General features: G+C 42.0%; 1 pseudogene; it reads right to left on the bottom strand.

The window, feature by feature from the left end:
- Positions 1-15084, bottom strand: part of LOC147890145 (uncharacterized) — a 36054-nt pseudogene extending 20970 nt beyond the window's left edge.
- Positions 15085-20526: the final 5442 nt, after the last annotated feature.

Raw genomic sequence — 20526 nt, forward strand, 5'->3', positions numbered from 1 at the left:
CAAATAGATTCATCCCACTTGAAGCACTGCTCTACTCATGAAAATCAGCATCACGAATGCCAGGCTCATCCTCATGGGTAATGGCATGATCATCTGTATCTCGTATCTCATCATCAATCTCTTCACTCGTATCAGTATCATCCTCACCACCATTGCCATGATCATCCTCCACACGCTCCATATTAGTAAATGTACTATATATTGCTTTGGAACGTGGAGTAATAGGGATGACATACCACCATCTACTATTGTCCACCATTGGTTGAAACAACCTATTCAATCAAAATTACAAATATTTCAGTTTCCTTGCTTTGCAATTATCATAGATAAGTCAGCATTTTTATACATGTGAAGAACACATGCTCACATTGTTGCAGTAGAACTAGTGTGCCCTTCGTGCTTTGCCAAAAATTTGTGGAGTCAATAATTACAAAGCCACTTGCATGGCATTTGATAGTTGAATTAGGGCCTCTTTCCACCATGTCCTTAAACCACCTGACATTAAAAACATATACAAACAATCTTAAAGTAAATTATTTTCCCACCTTGAGCTTGAGCTGGAGCTTGAGCTGAAGGTGGAGGGAGCCCACCCCACCTTGAGCGCACGATCAAGGTGCCTCTCCTGGGGAAAAAAAAATCTTTCTTTTTTTTTTTGTGTGGAGGCATGTGCGCTCAAGGTGGAGAAATCCCCTCAAGATGAGAGACTTTCTCACCTTGGGCACAAAATGCACAAACTGATTATTTTTAGGAGGAAAAAGAACTTGTGAGATTTGGAAGGGGGAGGAGGAGGAGGAGATGGGAGAGAGAGAGGAGGAGGAGGAGTCGAGAGCAAAAGAGTGATGAAGATAATGAGAAACATGGAGATGGGAAAAGAATATATAGAGATGGAACTCTTAGGGTTTCATCTTTTTATATTATATTTGACAAAAATTTGAGAGTTTTTCACATGATAGTTTTTGTTTGAATTTTTAATCCCAATTTGATTTCAAATATGATGGTTCAGGGTTCAGGGACGTAGCATTTAGAGTAAATTTAGCCAAATATTGAGGGTTTTAAAAATATATGTTCATCTTTCATCTTATTGTTTCAATTTGATCAAAAATTTGAGGGTTTTGAGTTTGGGGTTTAAGAAGACGTGTTCATCTTTCATCTTTAGGTTGGTCTCTAGGTTGCATGCAATGCCAAATCATAGGATAAGATATAAGTATCAATATTTGAATGCTTTCAAGGAAATTTTTGTATTGGACCTCTACCATTGATTTAAATGTTTTCTTTATGTACATTCGTGTGTGTGTGTGTGCACTCATTTAGACACACATACACAAACATAATATATTATAAATTTGCATATAACATGTAGTGTGTGCATGTGCCTTATCCTTGCATTTCCCTCTCACCTAACCCCCCACTCTCTTCCCATCCTTGTCCTTCCCCCTTCCCCACTATATTTCCCATCCCCCAGCTACAAAATCTCACATTTTTCATGTGTGTGCATGCATGTATTTGTGTGGATGCCTTTATTCATTAGGTTGTGTGTGTGTGTGCACAATCCCACAGTTCTAGCTTCTACTTGCACGTACCTTCCATGATGAAGATTATCACAATGATGAGCTTGTATTTGAACTTGTTACCTAGTGGAATCCCGATGCAATTCATTTATTGATTGTCTAAACTTTGTGTTTGAGTTTTGAGTTCGAGGTTTAAGAAAAAATACATTATATTTACACTGATTAATGTCCTTCAGGCCACAAGAACTCACTTTCGCGAAGGGTTTGGATGTCATGTGATGTGGGAGCAACAAAGTGGTGGGCTTTGGAGGACAAATACTTAGTTTTCATCCCATGAGGATGTGCTTGGCGCTTAGCACCAAAGTAATCTCTCAACAAAATGGTGTATTTTTACACCACCTTTATGTTGATAACAACAATTCTTGAACCAATTTGCATCTTATCATGAGGCCTTTTGTTCACAAAATGTCATTAAATTTTATGTAGAATTAACTTAATATCTTTAAATATCTAATTAATTAAATTATCTTAGAAAATGGAGTACTTTAAAAATAAATTAAATCATATCCTAGACATTTTCCTATCAACTAAGAAAATGATCTAATTAATTAAAAGCGTAATTAAGATTTGTGAGAAAGAAAACGCAAATTAATCAAGTAAACACAACTATTAATCCTAACATTTAAAATTTACTAGGAATTTTATAAATGAATTTATACGTAAAGTCAAAATTTAGGAAATAATATGCATCTATAGTATTTCTATAGCTAAATAACGGTCGCTTGATAGCAAAAGGAAAGAAGAAGGGCAGGATGTTTATGTTGGATGCGGACATGCCTGAATTGAGTGCAGCAATGTTTGCACATGGACCGGCATAGTTGTAGGTATTGATATCTGGCATAAACGCATTGGTCATGTTAATGTACAATGACTTAAATCAATGCACGCCTAAAATATTGTTGCAGGATTACCTAAATTCAAGGTTGCAAAAATGCATAAGGTATGTGAAGCCTGTCAATTTGGAAAATAGGCAAGGAAACCATTTCCTAGACATGTTCAAGAGAGAAAGAAGCCATTGGAATTAATCCACTCTGATGTGTGGACTACTAAAGCTGCATCTATTGGAGGCTATCATTATTTTGTCACTTTTATTGATGACTACAACAGAAAAGTTTGGGTGTATTTTATGAAAAAGAAAAGTGAAGTGTTTGGGCATTTCAAAGCTTTTAAAGCTATAGTTGAAAAAGAAACAGGCATACAAATAAAATGCCTAAGGTCAGATGGAGGGGGAGAGTACCTCTCAAATGAGTTTGCAAGGTTCCTGCAGGAGCATGGCATAAAGCAGCAATATTCATGTAGTCATACCCCAGAGCAAAATGGACTTGCAGAAAGGAAAAACAGGCATATTAGAGAGGTATCTCGGGCCATGCCAAATGAAAAAGACCTACCAGATTATTATTGGGCTGAAGCGGTTGCTACAGCAGTTTACATAATGAACAGGACTCCCACTGCAGCAATACATGGCATGAAGCCAGAGGAGATGTATATTGGTAGGAAACCAGATATTTCTCATTTGAAAAATTTTGGTTGCATTGCCTATGTTCATGTGCCAGATGAGTTGAGGTCCAAGTTGGATCCAAAAGTTGAGAAGTGCATCTTTATTGGTTATTCTCTGTAGCAGAAAGATAGATGCTATAACCCTTCTACTCGTAAGTTTACAGTGAGCAGAGATGTTGTTTTTGATGAGATGACCAGTTGGTATAAACCAGTAAATGTGTGTGATTGATGATTGCACAGACATATGGCGTTGATTATGAAGAAACATTCAGTCCAGTTGCAAGGATGGCAACCGTAAGAGCAGTCATTGCTATGACTGCATCAAAGGATGGTCTTTACATCAGATGGATGTAAAGAATGCCTTCTTGCAAGAACAGGTCGTTATGGAGCAGCCACCAGGTTATGTTCATGTTGTTCATCTTGAGTTTGTTTGCAGGTTGAAGAAATCCTTGTATGGCTTGAAGCAAGCACCTAGAGCATGGTCTGACAAGATAGGACACTATCTTGTCACTATTGGCTTTCAGATTTCCAAGGCAGATTTCTCACTTTATGTGAGAAAAACAGAGAAAGGTATTATGCTTCTTGTCATTTATGTTGATGATTTGATCATCACAGGTGATAGTGATGAAGATATCCTTCATGTGAAAATGCTATTGAAGCAGAAGTTTGAGATGAAGGATTTGGGAGAGCTGCGTTATTTCTTGGGCATTGAGGTGATTAGATCACCAAGTGGGATACGGCTCTTGCAGAGGTAGTATGGATTGGACATGCTATCCAAATATGGGATGACAGGCTGTAAGCCTATTTCAGTTCCTTTGGAGCAGAATGTGAAGCTGAGCGCAGATGCAGGTGAGCTTCTAGAAGACCCTACTATGTACAGATGCATAGTAGGAAGTTTGATTTATATGACTATTACCAGGCCAGATTTGAGCTATGCTATTGGAATGGTAAGTCAGTTTATGCAGGCTCCAAGGAAACCGCATTTGGATGCGGCTAGACGCATACTCACGTATGTGAAGTCCACATTGCAGTATGGACTATTTTATGAGGCTGGGGTTCAGATACAGTTGCATGGATACACTGATGCTGATTGGGCTGGTAGTATTTCTGATAAACGATCTACGAGTGGATATGTGTTCTCTTTTGGGAGTGTTGCAGTCACTTGGAGCAGCAAGAACAGCCTACAGTTGCCTTGTCGAGCGCAGAGGCTGAGTACAGGGGTGCAACAATGGCTGCATGTGAGGTAGCTTGGTTGCATAAGCTACTTTATGATATGCATCAGTCTACAGATGGGCCAGTTGTCATTTATTGTGACAACATGAGCAGTATACACTTGGCAAATAACCCAGTCTATCATGCTAGAACAAAGCACATTGAGGTGCATTATCACTATGTGTGGGAGAAGGTTTTACTAGGTCTTATTGATCTAGTTTATGTTAGCACAGAGGATCAAGTAGCTGACATATTCACGAAGGCATTGGGCACAGAGAAGCTGTGCAAGTTCAGAGACCTGCTTGGTGTGCAGGAATTGGGATTGAGCTCGAGGGGGAGTGTTGAGATATCGAGATCCACTCATGATATGCCAAGGTGACCGTTGTGCATTTATTTCACCGACTTGTTAGCTGCAGATACAGTTGGTATACCGCCCATGAATAATAGCTGGATGATAGCTATCCTTATGTACTCTAGTTCGTGGCTCAGTTAGTATGCCACTGTAGTTAGCTCAGTTTGGTTTGAGACCCACATATAGGGTTCTTCTATTTCTTTGTACTAGAGTTCTTTTGGCTTTCATAACTAAGAAGAGGAAAACTGTTTTCAACCTCCACCTTTGTGTGTATTCCCCCATTGTGTATATGAGAAAGCCGCAAGTGAGACTCCTTCCTTCTCTCCCACTATCTTCACAATATATACCTCTGCCTTCAAATCACCATGCAAGAAAGCATTATTCACATCCATGTGATGCAAAGACCATCCTTTTGCAGCTGCCACAACAATTACTGCTCTCACAGTGCCATCCTTGCAACTAGGCTGAAAGTTTTCTCATAATCAATGCCATATGTCTCTACATATCCTTTGCCACCAACCTTGCCTTGTACCTGCTCACAGACCCATCAGAATTGTGCTTCACCTTATAAACCCACTTGCAGTGAATCACCTTCTTATCCTCAGGCAAAGGCATCAAATCGCAAGTATGGTTTGCATCCAAGGATGCCATCTCTTCATCCATGGCTGCCTCCCAATTTTTATGCCCAACGGCATCCTCAAAACATTTGGGCTCTGGTTCTTCTAGCAACTTGACCATATAAGCATAGTCATGGGCTGAGAACCAATTTTAGGAAATAATATGCATATATAGTATTTCTATAGCTAGGAAGGCTATCTTCAACAACCTTTGTGTTTTGTTTGTGTCCATGAGCTATTTTATTGCAAACTTCACATATGCAGTGTTCCAAAATTACCCCTTTTTGAGTGTATGGGGATGAATATATGATGAGGTAATCGAGTTGGGAAAAAACTCCAAAATTAGAGATAAACTACAAAAATTCTTAATATAGCATTTACTGACTTATCTTGTCTGACCATGCCCTGGGCGCCTGCTTTAAGCCATACAAAGCTTTGCGCAATGTGCATACAAAATTGGGGTGTGCATCAGCTTCATAACCTTGTTATTGCACCATATATACCTATTCCTTCAAATCACCATGCAAGAAAGCATTATTCAAATCCATCTGATGCAAAGACAATCCTTTTGCAGCAGCCACATCAATTACTGCTCTCACAGTGCCATCCTTGCAACGGGGTTGAAAGTTTCCTCATAATCAATGCCATATGTCTCTGCATATCCTTTGGCCACCAATCTTGCCTTGTACGTGCTCACAGATCCATCAGCATTGTGCTTCACCTTATAAACCCACTTGCAGCCAATCGACTTCTTATCATGAGGCAAAGGCATCAAATCGCAAGTGTGGTTTGCATCCAAGGATGCCATCTCTTCATCCATGGCTGCCTCCCAATTTTTATGCCCAAGTGCATCCTCAAAACATAGGGCTCTGATTCTTCTAGCATCTTAACCATATAAGCATAGTGATGGGCTAAGAACCAAATTTAGGAAATAATATGCATATATAGTATTTCTATAGCTAGGAAGGTTGTCTTCAACAACCTTTGTGTTTTGTTTGTGTTGATGAGCTATTTTTGTGCAAATTTCACGTATGCAATGTTTCAAAATTACCCCTTTTTGAGTGTATGGAGATGATTATGTGATGAGATAATCAAGTTGGGAAAAAACTCCAAAATTAGAGATAAACTCCAAAAATTCTTAATACAGCATTTACTGACTTATCTTGTCTGACCATGCCCTGGGCGCCTGCTTTAAGCCATACAAAGCTTTGTGCAACGTGCATACAAAATTGGGGTGTGCATCAGCTTCATAACCTTGTGGCTGCACCATATATACCTCTTCCTTCAAATCACCATGGAATAAAGCATTCTTCACATCCATCTGATGCAAAGATCCTTTTGCAACAACCATAGCAATTACTGCTCTCACAGTTGCCATCCTTGCAACCGGGCTGAAAGTTTCCTCATATTCAATGCCATATGTCTATGCATATCCTTTGTCCACCAACCTTGCCTTGTACCTGCTCACAGACCCATCAGCATTCTGCTTCACCTTATAAAGCCACTTGCAGCCAATCGCCTTCTTATCATGAGGCAAAGGCATCAAATCGCAAGTGTGGTTTGCATCCAAGGATGCCATCTCTTCATCCATGGCTGCCTCCCAATTTTTATGCCCAACTGCATCCTCAAAACATCTGGGCTCTGATTCTTTTAGCACCTTGACCATATAAGCATAGTGATGGGCTTCGTGATGGGCTAAGAACCAAATTTAGGAAACAATATGCATATATAGTATTTCTATAGCTAGGAAGGCTGTCTTCAACAACCTTTGTGTTTTGTTTGTGTTTATGAGCTATTTTTGTGCAAAGTTCAAGTATGTAATGTTCTAAAATTACCCCTTTTTGAGTGTATGGGGATGAATATGTGATGAGGTAATCGAGTTGGGAAAAAACTCCAAAATTAGAGATAAACTCCAAAAATTCTTAATACTGTTAGATATCAATGCTCCACTCTCATGTAACTACGTGGGAACCAGCTAACTCTACTTGTAAGCCCCCCATATGAGGAGAAGGCATTTGAGTAGCTCAGTTATCTAGTAGGTCCTGGTTTGGACACCAGATGGGGGCCATGTATGGCCTGATGGCTGGACAGCTTCAGATAGAGTTGGCACACTGCCAACTAGGCTATATGCAAGTGCGGGAAGGCATCCCATGACTGACCGCATTGAGGGTAGACGTAGCATTTCTCGGGGCAGCAGCCCACTCTCAGGTTGCGGGGCCCGTTTGGAGCCCCAGATGATCCCGGATGGCTCTGGGCGGAATGGAGACCATAGATTAGTTGCTCTATTCTATGCCACAGTTCTAACGTGTGGTCGGTGGTCATGATTTCGGGACCGACCTCTGGTCGACCGTTTTGGGCGGACTGGGTCGGTCTCCCAATTGGGTCTAACCAACTACAACTGGTGGCTATATAAGAGCAAGCCCGTGAAGTCCATATTCATCACTGGCTACAGCAACCCTGATTCCTTAGCATCTAGCCTCCATCCTCTACTATTTCTAGATCACCATCGAAGCTTCTGTCACAGGAGCGCACGGCTAGGAGGCAGTGCCATCTATTGTATTAGATTTATAGTAATCAAATTTTTGATTCTCCATACTATCTGCTTTTCTCTCTTGCATACGAGATCCTGTTATCTGTTGAGCATAGACGTTGTATTGTTTTCTTACATGGTATCAGAGCTTGGGCTCTAGCAAGAAGATTTGGTAGTGTGTTTCTGTTTGCGAGTAGATTGTGAGAGATGGCCCAGCCTGCAAGACTACAAATCCCACCGTTTGGCGAAAGCGGAAAGTTGGATGGCACTAACTATTTACTCTGGAAGTTCAAGATGAAGACCATCCTAAGCGCATATGAGCTTTGGGATACTGCTACTGGGGTGGACCTGAAGCCGGTTCCGAGACCAAATCTAGCCAATGCAGCACAACAGATAGTACCAACTGCGAATGAGATTCTCGCATGGACAAGAAGAAATGTAGATGCACTATGTTCTATTGTCTACAATGTAAGTGATTCTGTCATGGCGTTAATTCAACATGTCACCACAGCGGAGGAGGCATGGACGGTCTTGAAAAATCAGTACGAGGCCACGAATCAGATGCGGATTCAGAATTTGGAGACTCAACTCGTGAACGAGAAACTGTTTGAGTCTGAAACGGCAGAGAAGTTCATAACTAGGGTGAAGAATCTGCGCGATCAGATGACTGTGATTGGCATCACCATCACCAATGAGAATCTAGCACGAAGGTGCATAAGGATTCTCCCACCAAAGTACGACGGTCTTGTTACGGTGCTGAATATGTAGAATAAAAATCTGCCCCTCAACTTTGAGGATTTCAACACAATGCTTTTGGAGGAGGAGATACGTCAAAAGACGAGGATTGGAGAAGATTCAGCTTTCTAGACTGGATCAAAGAAAGGTAAGGGTAAGGACTCTGGTAACCCATCTTCTTATGATAAAAAGAGAAAGAAGAAGATCAAGTACTTCTATTGCAACAAGGCAGGGCACAAGCAAAATGATTGCCAGAAGAAGATTGCAGATGAGAAGAACGGAGTAAAGAAAGAGTCCAGCAACAGTGCGCAGGTAGTACCAGTAGAGCTGTTCGTAGCAATTGAGGAGATTTGCACGGAGGCAGTTCATGTACCTGTGGATGAACCTTGGATTATTGACACTGGTGCATCGCGCCACATGACCAATTGGAAGGATTGGTATAACTCTCTACATCCGGTAGGGAATGACATCCTGATAGTAGTCGGCAATGATGCAAAATGTCTAGCAAAAGGAAAAGGTACGATTGCTCTCAAGTCAGATGGAGTTGTAAAACAGTTGTCCGATGTTCTTTATGTGTCAGATATCAAGAGGAACTTGTTGTTCATTTCTGCAATCACGGATCGGGACCTCAAAGTTCACTTCGATAAGAATGGCGCACAGATTTTGGATCTTCAAGGGAAGGTCATTGGTAAAGGTACACAGTGCAACAACATTTATGAACTCTCAGCTTTCAGTGCTCGAGCCGATGTGAGCAACACTAAGCTGTGGCATGAGAGGTTTGGTCATCTAAACCTTAGTTCTTGAAAGGAGATGCATAAAAGTGGAATGATTGCAAACCCTCCAGAAATTATAGATCTACCTGATGTATGTGAAGCTTGCATGATAGGCAAGAAGCATTGGGAGCCCTTTCCTAAAGAGGCTAGCAGGGCAAAGGCTCCTTTAGAGCTCGTTCATACGGACCTCTGCGGAAAGATGGAGATGGAAGCTTTGGGTGGTTCCTACTACTTCATGATGCTGATCAACGATTACAGTAGAAGGATATGGATATACTTCCTGAAGACTAAAGATGAGGCTTTTAGTAAGTTCAAAGAATGGCATGTAATGGTCGAGAAAGAAATGGGGAGGAAGGTGAAGAAGTTGAGATTAGATAGAGGTGGTGAGTTCACATCAAGTGAATTTGAAAGTTACTGCAAAAGTCACGAGATCAAGAGGCAGAAACCCCCGCCACATACACCACAGCAAAATGGAGTAGCAGAGCGCAAGATGCACGTCATCTGTGAAATGGGTAGGAGTATGATGAAAGGGAAAGATTTGCCAAAGACTTTCTGTGCAGAAGCATGTAACACAACAATTTACATTTTGAATCGTAGCTACACGAAGGCTGTGAATGGGATGACTCCACTGCAAGCCTTTTCTGGTGAGAAACCTTCAACTACACATTTCAGAGTCTTTGGATGTGACTGTTTTGTGCATGTCCCTGATGCTAATAGGACCAAATGGGAACTGAAGAGCCAGAAGTGTATTTTCTTGGGCTACAGTGAAGAGGCGAAGGGTTACCATCTCTATAATTCTGTTACCAAGAAGGTAATAGTAAGTCGTGATGTGGTCTTCTCAGAACAGCCGCATCAATTGGAGGAGGATGCTTCCTTCCCAGACAACCAGGGCTAGGATATCCATCTAGTACAACCACCAACAGCAGACCGATCTCCCCCAACGGTGCTTGGGAGGATTCAAGATAAAGAAGATGAAGAAGAGCCTGTAGAACCACAATGGCAATGGCCATTCCCGAAGTGGGTAAAGTAGCTTTTGGATGGCAGAGAACCTCTAGCCATTGAGGAGGAACCATCTGAACACCGTCGATCCAAGAGATTAGAGGAGCAAAGAAGGGCACAGGAACACTTGCTCTAGCTTTGATGACAGAGGTGATCCGTGCTGAAGAACCCACGTGTCTTGAAGAGGCACAGGGTGATAATAGGTGGATGGAGGCTATGCAGTCGGAGTATGGCTCCATAATAAAGAACAACACTTGGGACCTTGTGGATCGACCACCAAAATGCAAGGTAATCGGCACCAAGTGGGTGTACTAGACCAACAACAGCACATTGGATAAGTACAAGGCTTGGCTCGTAGCAAAAGGATTTGCACAGGTACATGGTTTTGATTATCAGGATACTTTTGCTCCCACAGCTCGACTAACCACAATTCACAGTGTTTTGGCTTTAGCAGCCCAGGGAAGTTGGCCCATGTTTCAGATGGATGTAAAATCCTCCTTTCTGAATGGAGATCTCAAGGAGGAGGTATACATGGAACAACCACTAGGTTTTGTGATCCCCGGTTTAGAAGGTAAAGTCTGTAAACTGAAGAAGGTACTTTACGGGCTGAAATAGGACCCACGAGCACGGTACCAGTGGATTGATGTCTACTTTCTACAAAATGGGTTTAGGAGGAGCCCATCTGATGCAAATTTGTATATCTTTAGAGAAGGAGGCAGGTGTATGATCGTGGTCCTTTATGTGGATGACCTTGTCATAATAGGGAACCATGAAGAGAAGATCTCGCAGACAAAGAATTTGCTAGGAAGAGAGTTTGAAATGATAGACCTCGGACTGATGCAATTCTGTTTGGGGATTGAAGTTTGGCAAGAGCCAAAACAGATCATCTCACAGCTGAAGTATGCTGGAGAGATATTGAAGGCATTTGGCATGGCTAAGTGCAAGACAGTTGGCACCCCTATGGAGGTTGACGTGAAGCTCTCAAACGAGGATTCATCACCACTGGTGGATGAAGCGAAGTACAGAAGGCTTGTGGGCAGTTTGATTTACTTGTGCAACACGCAATCGGACATCAGCTTTGCGACTGGTGTACTAAGTAGGTTTTCCAATAAGCCCCGAGAGAACCATTGGAGGGCAGGGATGCGAGTGCTGAAATACATCAAAGGCACACTTGATTATGGCATCACCTATACCAAGGGCAACATCTTGACCAGATTCTGTGACTTGGATTGGGCAGGAGACATGGACAGCAGGAGATCAGTGACAGGTTACTGTTTCACTTGGATCTGGAGCTGTCATGGGTCAGCAAGAAACAACCTACAGTTGCTCTTTCTTCTACCGAGGCTGAGTATAAATCAGCATGTTTTGCTTCTTGTGAGGTAGTGTGGTTGAGGAGGACTTTAGGGGACATGGGTGCAGTGCAGAACAAGCCTATGCAGTTATCATGTGACAATCAGAGTTGCATGGCGATTGCAAAGAATCCTGTGTTCCACGCTCGCACAAAACACAATGAGATTCAATATCACTTTGTAAGTGAGCTCATCATGGATGGAGAGGTCGACTTGGTGTACTGTCCGACTACAGAGAATGCTGCGGACATCTTCACGAAGGCCAGATGGGGGCCATGTGTGGCCTGATGGCTGGACGGCTTCAGATAGAGTTGGCACACTGCCAACTAGGCTACATGGAAGTGCGGGAAGGCATCCCATGACTGACCGCATTGAGGGTAGATGGAGCATTTATTGAGGCAGCCCACTCTCGAGTTGCGGGGCCCGTTTGGAGCCCCAGATGATCCTGGATGGCTCTGGGTGGAACAAAGACCGTAGGTGAGTTGCTCGATTCAGCGCCACGATTCTAACATGTGGTCCGTGGTCTATTTCGAGACCGACCTCCTGTCAATCATTTTGGGTAGACTCGGTCAGTCTCCCAATTGGGTTTAACCGACTACAACTGGTGGCATGTGCATCAGCTTCACCATATATACCTCTTCCTTCAAATCACCATGCAAGAAAGCATTATTCACATCCATCTGATGCAAAGACCATCCTTTTGCAACAGCCACATCAATTACTACTCTCACAGTGCCATCCTTGCAACCGGGCTGCCATTAGCATTGTGCTTCACCTTATAAACCCACTTGCAATGAATCACCTTCTTATCATCAGCAAAGGCATCAAATTGCAAGTGTGGCTTGCATCCAAGGATGCAATCTCTTCATCCATGGTTGCCTCCCAATTTTTATGCCCAACTACATCCTCAAAACATCTGGGCTCTGGTTCTTCTAGCACCTTGACCATATAAGCATAGTGATGGGCTGAGAACCAAATTTAGGAAATAATATGCACATATAGTATTTCTATATCTAGGAAGGTTGTCTTTAATAACCTTTGTGTTTTGTTTGTGTTTATGAGCTATTTTTGTGCAAAGTTCATGTATGCAGTGTTCCAAAATTACCCCTTTTTGAGTGTAGGGGGATGAATATGTGATGAGGTAATCGAGTTGGGAAAAAACTCCAAAATTAGAGATAAACTCCAAAAAATCATTATAAAGCATTTATTGACTTATCATGTCTGACCATGCCCTGGTCGCCTGCTTTAAGCCAGACAAGGCTTTGCGCAACGTGCATACAAAATTGGGGTATGCATGAGCTTCATAACCTTGTGGCTACACCATATATACCTCTTCCTTCAAATAACCATGCAAGAAAGCATTCTTCACATCCATCTAATGCAAAGACCATCCTTTTGCAGCAGCCATAGCAATCACTACTCTCACAATTGCCATCCTTGCAACTGGGCTGAAAGTTTTCTCATAATCAATGCCATATGTCTCTGCATATCCTTTGGCCACCAACCTTGCCTTGTACATGCTCACAGACCCATCAACATTGTGCTTCATCTTATAAACCCACTTGCAACCAGTCGCCTTCTTATCATGAAGCGAAGGCATCAAATCGCAAGTGTGGTTTGCATCCAAGGATGCCTTCTCTTCATCCATGGTTGCCTCCCAATTTTTATGCCCAACTGCATCCTCAAAACATTTGGGCTTTGTTTCTTCTAGCACCTTGGCCATATAAGCATAGTGATGGGCTGAGAACCCATCATATCTCAGCCTGTTAACTAGATACTTCACACGTGTGAACCTACGTACACCTGCATCACATCTAGGAGTCTTTAAATCATGTCTCCTTTTCCTTGCACCAAGAGTAACAACAAAAGGAATCCCAAGTTCCTCATATAGACTCATTTTAGAGCCACTTGACTCTCCATCGATATGAGAGTGCCCAACAGACACATCAAATACAAGAGTAGGGTCCACCTTCTCCTTTCCTCTACGTGATACCTGTGTACCACTATCTGGGCTGCAATGTGATGATCCACTAGATCATAGTCTCCCTATCCATGCATTGGATCCACTATTAGAAGACTCTCTAGGTCCACTCAGACTTTGTGTTTGCTACTCTACATTTGTAGCAGCATTACTGTTTCCTGCATCTGCCTCTTCTAACACTTTTGCTGATCAATACCAGCAACTCATTTCATTAAAAACAACATCTCTACTCACTTGCATCTTGCAAGTGGAAGGGTTATAACAGCGATACCCTTTCTGCTGCAGAGAATACCCAATGAAGTTGCACTTTTCTAATTTTGGAACCAGCTTAGTTCTCCTCTCATCAGGAACATGAACATAAGCTATGCAACCAAATACTTTCAAATGAGAAATATATGGTTTTCTACCTGTATACTTTTCTTTAGGCATCATACCATGGATAGCTGCAGTGGGGGTTTTGTTCATAATATAAACAGCAGCTGCAATTGCTTCAGCCTAAAAATAATTAGGCATCCTTTTTTGATTTAACATCGCACATGCTACTTCTGCAATATGCATGTTCTTCCTTTCGACAACCCCGTTCTGCTGGGGGGTAGATCTGCATGAGTACTTTCTCTAAATTTCCTACTCTCTCAGAAAATCATTGAATTCATCTTAGAAATACTCTCCCCCTCCATCAGATCTTAGCATTTTTATGTGCATTCCCTTCTCCTTTTCAACCATAGACTTAAAGGCTTTGAAGTGGTTGAACACTTCACTTTTATGCTTCATGAAATAGACCCACACCTTCCTTGTGTGATCATCAATAAAGGTCACATAGTAGTGGAATCCATCAAGAGAAGTAGCTTTCGTTGTACAAACATCTAAATGGATCACTTCCAAAGCTCTTTTGCTTACTTCACCATTGTGTGGAAATGCTTGTTTGGCCTCTTTTCCCATTTGGCATGCTTCACACACCTTCTACATTCCATCTACTTTGAATTTAGGCAAACCTGCAACAATTTCAGCCTCTACAAGTTTAGGCGCCCAATGCGCTTGTGCTATATCTCAATATCTGCAATGATACCTCTTCCATGCATAGACATAGCACCTTCAACCTCAAGCATATCAACATCCAAGGTAAACATTCTGCCATTTCTATTGCCCTTTGCAACCAAGCAGCACTGATCTTTCAAGTCCTCAACAAAGCATCCATCAGGGTTAAATCTAACCTGCAAACCCTGCTCAACCATTTGGCCAATAGAGACCAAGTTCTTGGTGATATTTGGAACATGAAGTACATCTTCCAAGTACTTTTTTCTAGTGGCACTTTACCAACTTGTATAATTGGATGTGCAGTACCATCACCTGTTTCAACATAACCTGGTTTGTCCAAATTTCTGACATCACTAAACCACTCACCATGACTGCAATGCCATGTCAATTGCATACTGGTGTCAATTCTCCCATTCTTACCTGAACACTTCGCCATAGCCTAGGAAGTCATGCATCATCCACATCAACACTGCCCTCAAGAGAAAGTCTCTTGATGAGGGAGGCCTACTCACGTCATGCACCTCGATACCTCTCCAAAGTTCCTCTAGCTCTTCAATCAAAGGCTAGAGATAAACATCATTGCTTTTCACTTTATGTCCCCCTAGAATTAGAAGGGATAACATTAGATGCCCCTTCTTAATCACCATAGATGGTGGGAGATTATAATTCACCAATACCACTGGCCATACACTGTAGGAGGTGCTTTTGAGACCAAATGGGTTCCACACCATCCATACCCAATCCAAGTCTCAAGTTCATGGGTTCTTCCTTGAATCTTGGCCATGTGTCATCAATATGCCTCCAGGTTAGAGTGTCCACAGCTATTCTCCACTTGCCATTGGTTGATCAATAGGAGGAATGCTATGACATGAGCTTGGCAATGGATTTGCACTTGAACATATGCTGGATGCAAGGGACTATGAAAAAATGTCGCATAACCTTACGAGGCACATACAAAGTTTTGAGATCCACTCTATATCTTGGTTTGCCACAAACAGGACACTCACGACCTCCTTATGTGCTCCACGAAATAACACACAATCATTGATGCATGCATGTATGCGTTTGTAATCCAACCGTCTAAGAGATGTCACATACTACCTCACCATATCTCTCAAGATAGGTGATTTGTTCTCTTTTGGAAGCATGTTACACAATAACCTCTACACATAAAGACCATAACTGAGAAAAGTATTCATCTTCATCCATATGAGCATAATTCAACATGTTTGAGAGAAAGAAAGCTTACTTGAGTTATGCATTCAAACTCGCATTTCTCCATCCATTAATTGTTTGCAAGTTTAGTAACTCAAGGGAGGCACGGAGAATAGAGAAAGTGCACCCCTCAAATACTGGTGTCAATGCTATGTTGAAAAGATGGTCCTTCTCAAAATTATCGTCACTCCCTTTGGGATCATGGGGAAATAGATCATGAACCATATCATCAAATACCTCCTCCTCCATGGCCTCGTGAGATAATGGTGGAGGGATACTATCACCATCACAAAAGTCATCCATAATAGTCCCCCTTGAAGATCCAACCTGATCCCACCACCAATTTTCCTCCGCATGACAAGCATAGGGCAACATTTGCACATGTGGCATTTGATAATGTGTGAAAAAAAAAGGAGCATCAAGAACTTAAACATAACACATGCAACATTGAAAACGATTCCCAACTTCCTTTAATACTTACTGGGTTTACGACCCGATCCCATTTTCCATATTCTTCGACGTGATTGATTGTAATTCTATGTGAACGAAACATGCACTTTTGGCATCGATCATAAGGACATCTCTTTTTTTGTTCCAACCTTTCTTGTAGATTATGGATACAAAGGGATTCATCATCACTAGATGACTCCTCACTTGTGTTCCTTGTTGAGGATGAAGACATCCTGTAAACATTTCCAAATCACAAACACATGAGGCACAAAAAAATGAATGATTTCTTTTTTCTCTGTGTTTGTGTTTATAAGCGTGGCTAAATGACAGTAACAACACGGCTAAAACACAGGCTGACGCACCTATAGCTGCGCTTTTACATGCAAAAACTATTTAAAAACCTTGAAGAAACCTATCTTTTCCCACTTCCTATATCATGTCTTCTAACTCTCTTAACCTCACTTCACACCCTTTTGTCCAGCAAGGACGTGTCAAGAGGAGGTTGTAAGCACCCGCATCAAACAAAGAAGAGCTCCCATCCCAAAGCTTCCATACCTCTCTCTGGGTGAGTACTTCTCTTTGTCTTCTTGCTTTGTCCTTACTTCTTGCCTTGTGGTCTTTGCTTTGTCTTGTCCTTTTTGTATGCTCATAAACGGACCAAAAAGTTGGAAAATGTTGCTCCCTTTGTCCTATTTCTGAAGCAATGTCAGGATCTGACACTTTTGGTCAGGAGCCTTTTTGCAGAACCGTGGTTATAGGCTCAACTATTAGCTTGGCTAAACTGCAGAATAGCCGAGGTCATAGGTGCAGCCATAAATGATGTTCTGCAAATCATGCTTTAGCTTGGGTGCAAGGAGCTTGTGCTTTAGATTGGTTGCAAGGAGCCAATGCATATGCTTATGCGATGTCCTTGCATTGTGCAGGCAATGGATCATGAAATACGTGTATTTGTAGGGGTAGTGGGAGAATTGCTTGCATTGGCAGTCCTCTCCTGCTTGGGCATGAGGCTTGTCCAGGACTTTTCTGGGGAGCCCAACTCTCCCGTGCATGAAAACTACCATGGCATGCATGAGGAGCGTGCTTTGAGAGTGGGACCATGACCTCGTGTTTGAGATGTTGGTCTTGTAATATGTGTATAGTGGGGCCTAAAAATTGCATGAGGTGCCCCATTTCGTATTAATATTTACTGGCTTTAGGTCCCCTAAATGCCGGCTTGTAATCTATAACTTGACCGCATGCAATTTTGAGATGACTATGTAATCACGGATGGTTGGAAATTGCCACCCCTAGCTTCTAAATGAAAAAGAAGTCTTTTTATATCAATATATACAGATGATGTTATGGCTTTGCTGAAAGTCGCTATATAGCAACTTTTTCTATAAAAGTCGCTATATAGCGACTTCAAAAGTCGCTATATAGCGACACTGAGACAAAATATTATAGCGACGTTTTTACAGAGAGGTTTTTTTTTTTTAATAGGCCTTAAAAGTTAGTTTTTTCCAATGACAAATTTTTTTAAATTTTCATACATGTTTGAGCTCATAGAGAATAAAAAAATGAGAGCATGTACATCAAGCCTTTGAAACTCATATATTCATGTCCAAGTTTGAGATGAGAAAAATCAAATAAGAGCATTTACATCAACTGTTTCATCTTGAGCCAAGTCTAAGGCACCAAGCAAGTCTATCTCCAACTCTATACTGAGTTGATCTCCTATATCATCATCGTACTCTAGCATCGTACGTTCACCTAAAGGTATTTGATCATCTTCTTCAATAAAGCTTAAGTGTGGTGATTGATCTTGATGATTGTTGTCTTTTTTGTCAATATCGTGATCTCCATCCTCCTCCCGTGCGATGTCATTACGCGCATCTTCCTCTTGGCTCATATGGTGATCTACATCTTCTTCGCTAGATTCATCAATTGGATCCGGCATTGGTAGTGGCATCTCCATATCCACATCTCGATCTTCAAAAATTTGCTTACTTCGTGGTGCAACTTGGATCACGTACCACCATCTTGGATCAAACCGATCCGGATGAAAAACCACCTATATTGAAGATGGGTGCCAAATGTTGTCAATTATATATATATCAATGGACTTTAAAAACGAAAGCTTCGACTAATTAAATCATTAGTATGCACCTGCTCACAGTGCTCGGGAAGAACAAAAGTATTGCTTTCATCGGTCCAATGTTTGGTGGAGTCTATTGCAAAGATACCGCTACTATCTTTTCTCACTGTCGCATGGGGACCGTTGTAAGTAGTTCTAAACCATTTTACATCAAGAATGAAAATAGTAAATCGTCTGAAATCAATTTCATAGCATATATTGCCACAAATAATTACTTAATTACGTCAAGAGATAAGAAACTTACATGCACCATACATCCAAATGATAACTCTCGCTCGTGCTCGTTTATTGTCTCTCCATCACGTTCGGCTTTACATAGAGCCAGTTGTAGCCAATCAAGTGGCATGTGAGTAGGGAGAAGAGCCAAATCTTGTGGATATGGTTATGATCGCCTGTACATTACTTTGAATCTCATCCTTGCATTTATTCTTTCTGCTTTGGCCACTTCATATCTCTCAATCCACTTCTGCATCTCAGGGCTATTGAGGATACAAAACTTATTGAATTTCTCCATTTGCTCTTCGCTCATCTTTCTTTCAATCCCTTTTCCTTGGGGAACCTCGCCAACGATGCGATCATCATCCTTGTTGTGCCAAGCTTGCGGCATATCAGGATCCGTGGATGCAAGAAACTCTGTGATATATACTAATGACTCTTGCACAAGCCATCCCTCTGCCATGCTTGCTTCCGGCGGTCTTGCTCTTTGTCTTACAAACCCCTTTAAAGTTTTCATAAACCACTCGAGAAAAAACATCCATCGACTATAAACGGTACCTGCTATAGCCACCTCATCAACTATGTGCACAGGCAAGTGGACTTGAGTTGTCATAATGCTCAAGGGAAAGTGCTTCTCAAGCAAGCATACGGCTTCGATGGATTCCACCCTAGCTTTCTCGATGTTCGATATAGAGATCTCTTTTTGAGATATCCGACCCCAATAAGGAAGCTCGTGAAAGATCAATAGCCTCTTCATACCAGGACGAGGTTCCTCTCCATTCGCCCTCCAAGCTTGAATCCAATCACTTGCCTTCAAATATGATGGTGGTGGATCAAGCTGACCTCCACGTGCGAGATGGTCGAGTGGAAGGTATCGAGCATGACCTTCATAAACATTTTTCCTCATATGTTTGGAGTAGTGTGCAAGCGATTTCAGAGCCGGTCCACAAAGAGGACAAGCATGGTACCCACTTGTAACAAGTCCTGCATGCGTGCATGAATGTGTTAGTACAAGACATGCGTGCAAAAGAGAGTAAAAAAAGCATAATCCCTCATTGTACATGTAAAGACACAACCACGTACCTGCGCACTCTCCATATCCTGGGTAGTCATGCATGGTCCACATCAAGATACCCCTGACCAAAATATCATTGGTATGTCTAGGAGCTCTGGAAATATCAAAGACCTACACTCCTCTCCATAATATCTGTAACTCCTCTATCAAAGGTGCCATGTACACATCCATGTTTTTTGCCTTGTACTTTCCTGGCATAAGTAGTGCAAGCATGAGGTGTCCCTTTTTTATTGTTAGCCATGGTGGGATATTGTAATTCACCATGACTATGGGCCATGTCGACCAAGATGTCGAGCGTAACCCGAAAGGATTCACGCCGTCCATGGCTAGCCCAAGATGTAAGTTGCGTGGCTCCCTCGCAAAGTCCGGCCACTGATTATCTATGTGCTTCCAAGCTGCACAATCTGCGGGAATCCTCAATGTGTCATCAGTGGACCGATGAGATGCATGCCATGTCATCAACTCCGCTATGGATTTGCATCGAAACATGTGTTGTATTCTTGCAATGATGGGAAAGTGTCTCAAGACCTTTACCGGTATCCGCTCACCCTGCAAGTCATCTCTATATCGTTGTTCCCCACACTTTGGACAACTAGCCAAATCTCCATGCTCACGATGAAAGAGAATACAATCATTACGGCAAGCGTGGATGGTATCATAATCCATACCCACCGTTGTTAGCATCTTTTTCGCTTCATCTCTTGATGCGGGCATGGTATTTGGTGCAGACAACATCTTCTGGAGCAACCTATGACAAAGACAGTATCCAAATGATGATTCTCAAAATA

This window comes from Dipteris shenzhenensis, chromosome 19 (assembly GCF_047967505.1).
Source record: "Dipteris shenzhenensis isolate YYH24624 ecotype China chromosome 19, Dip_SZ_1.0, whole genome shotgun sequence".
NCBI lineage: Eukaryota > Viridiplantae > Streptophyta > Polypodiopsida > Gleicheniales > Dipteridaceae > Dipteris > Dipteris shenzhenensis.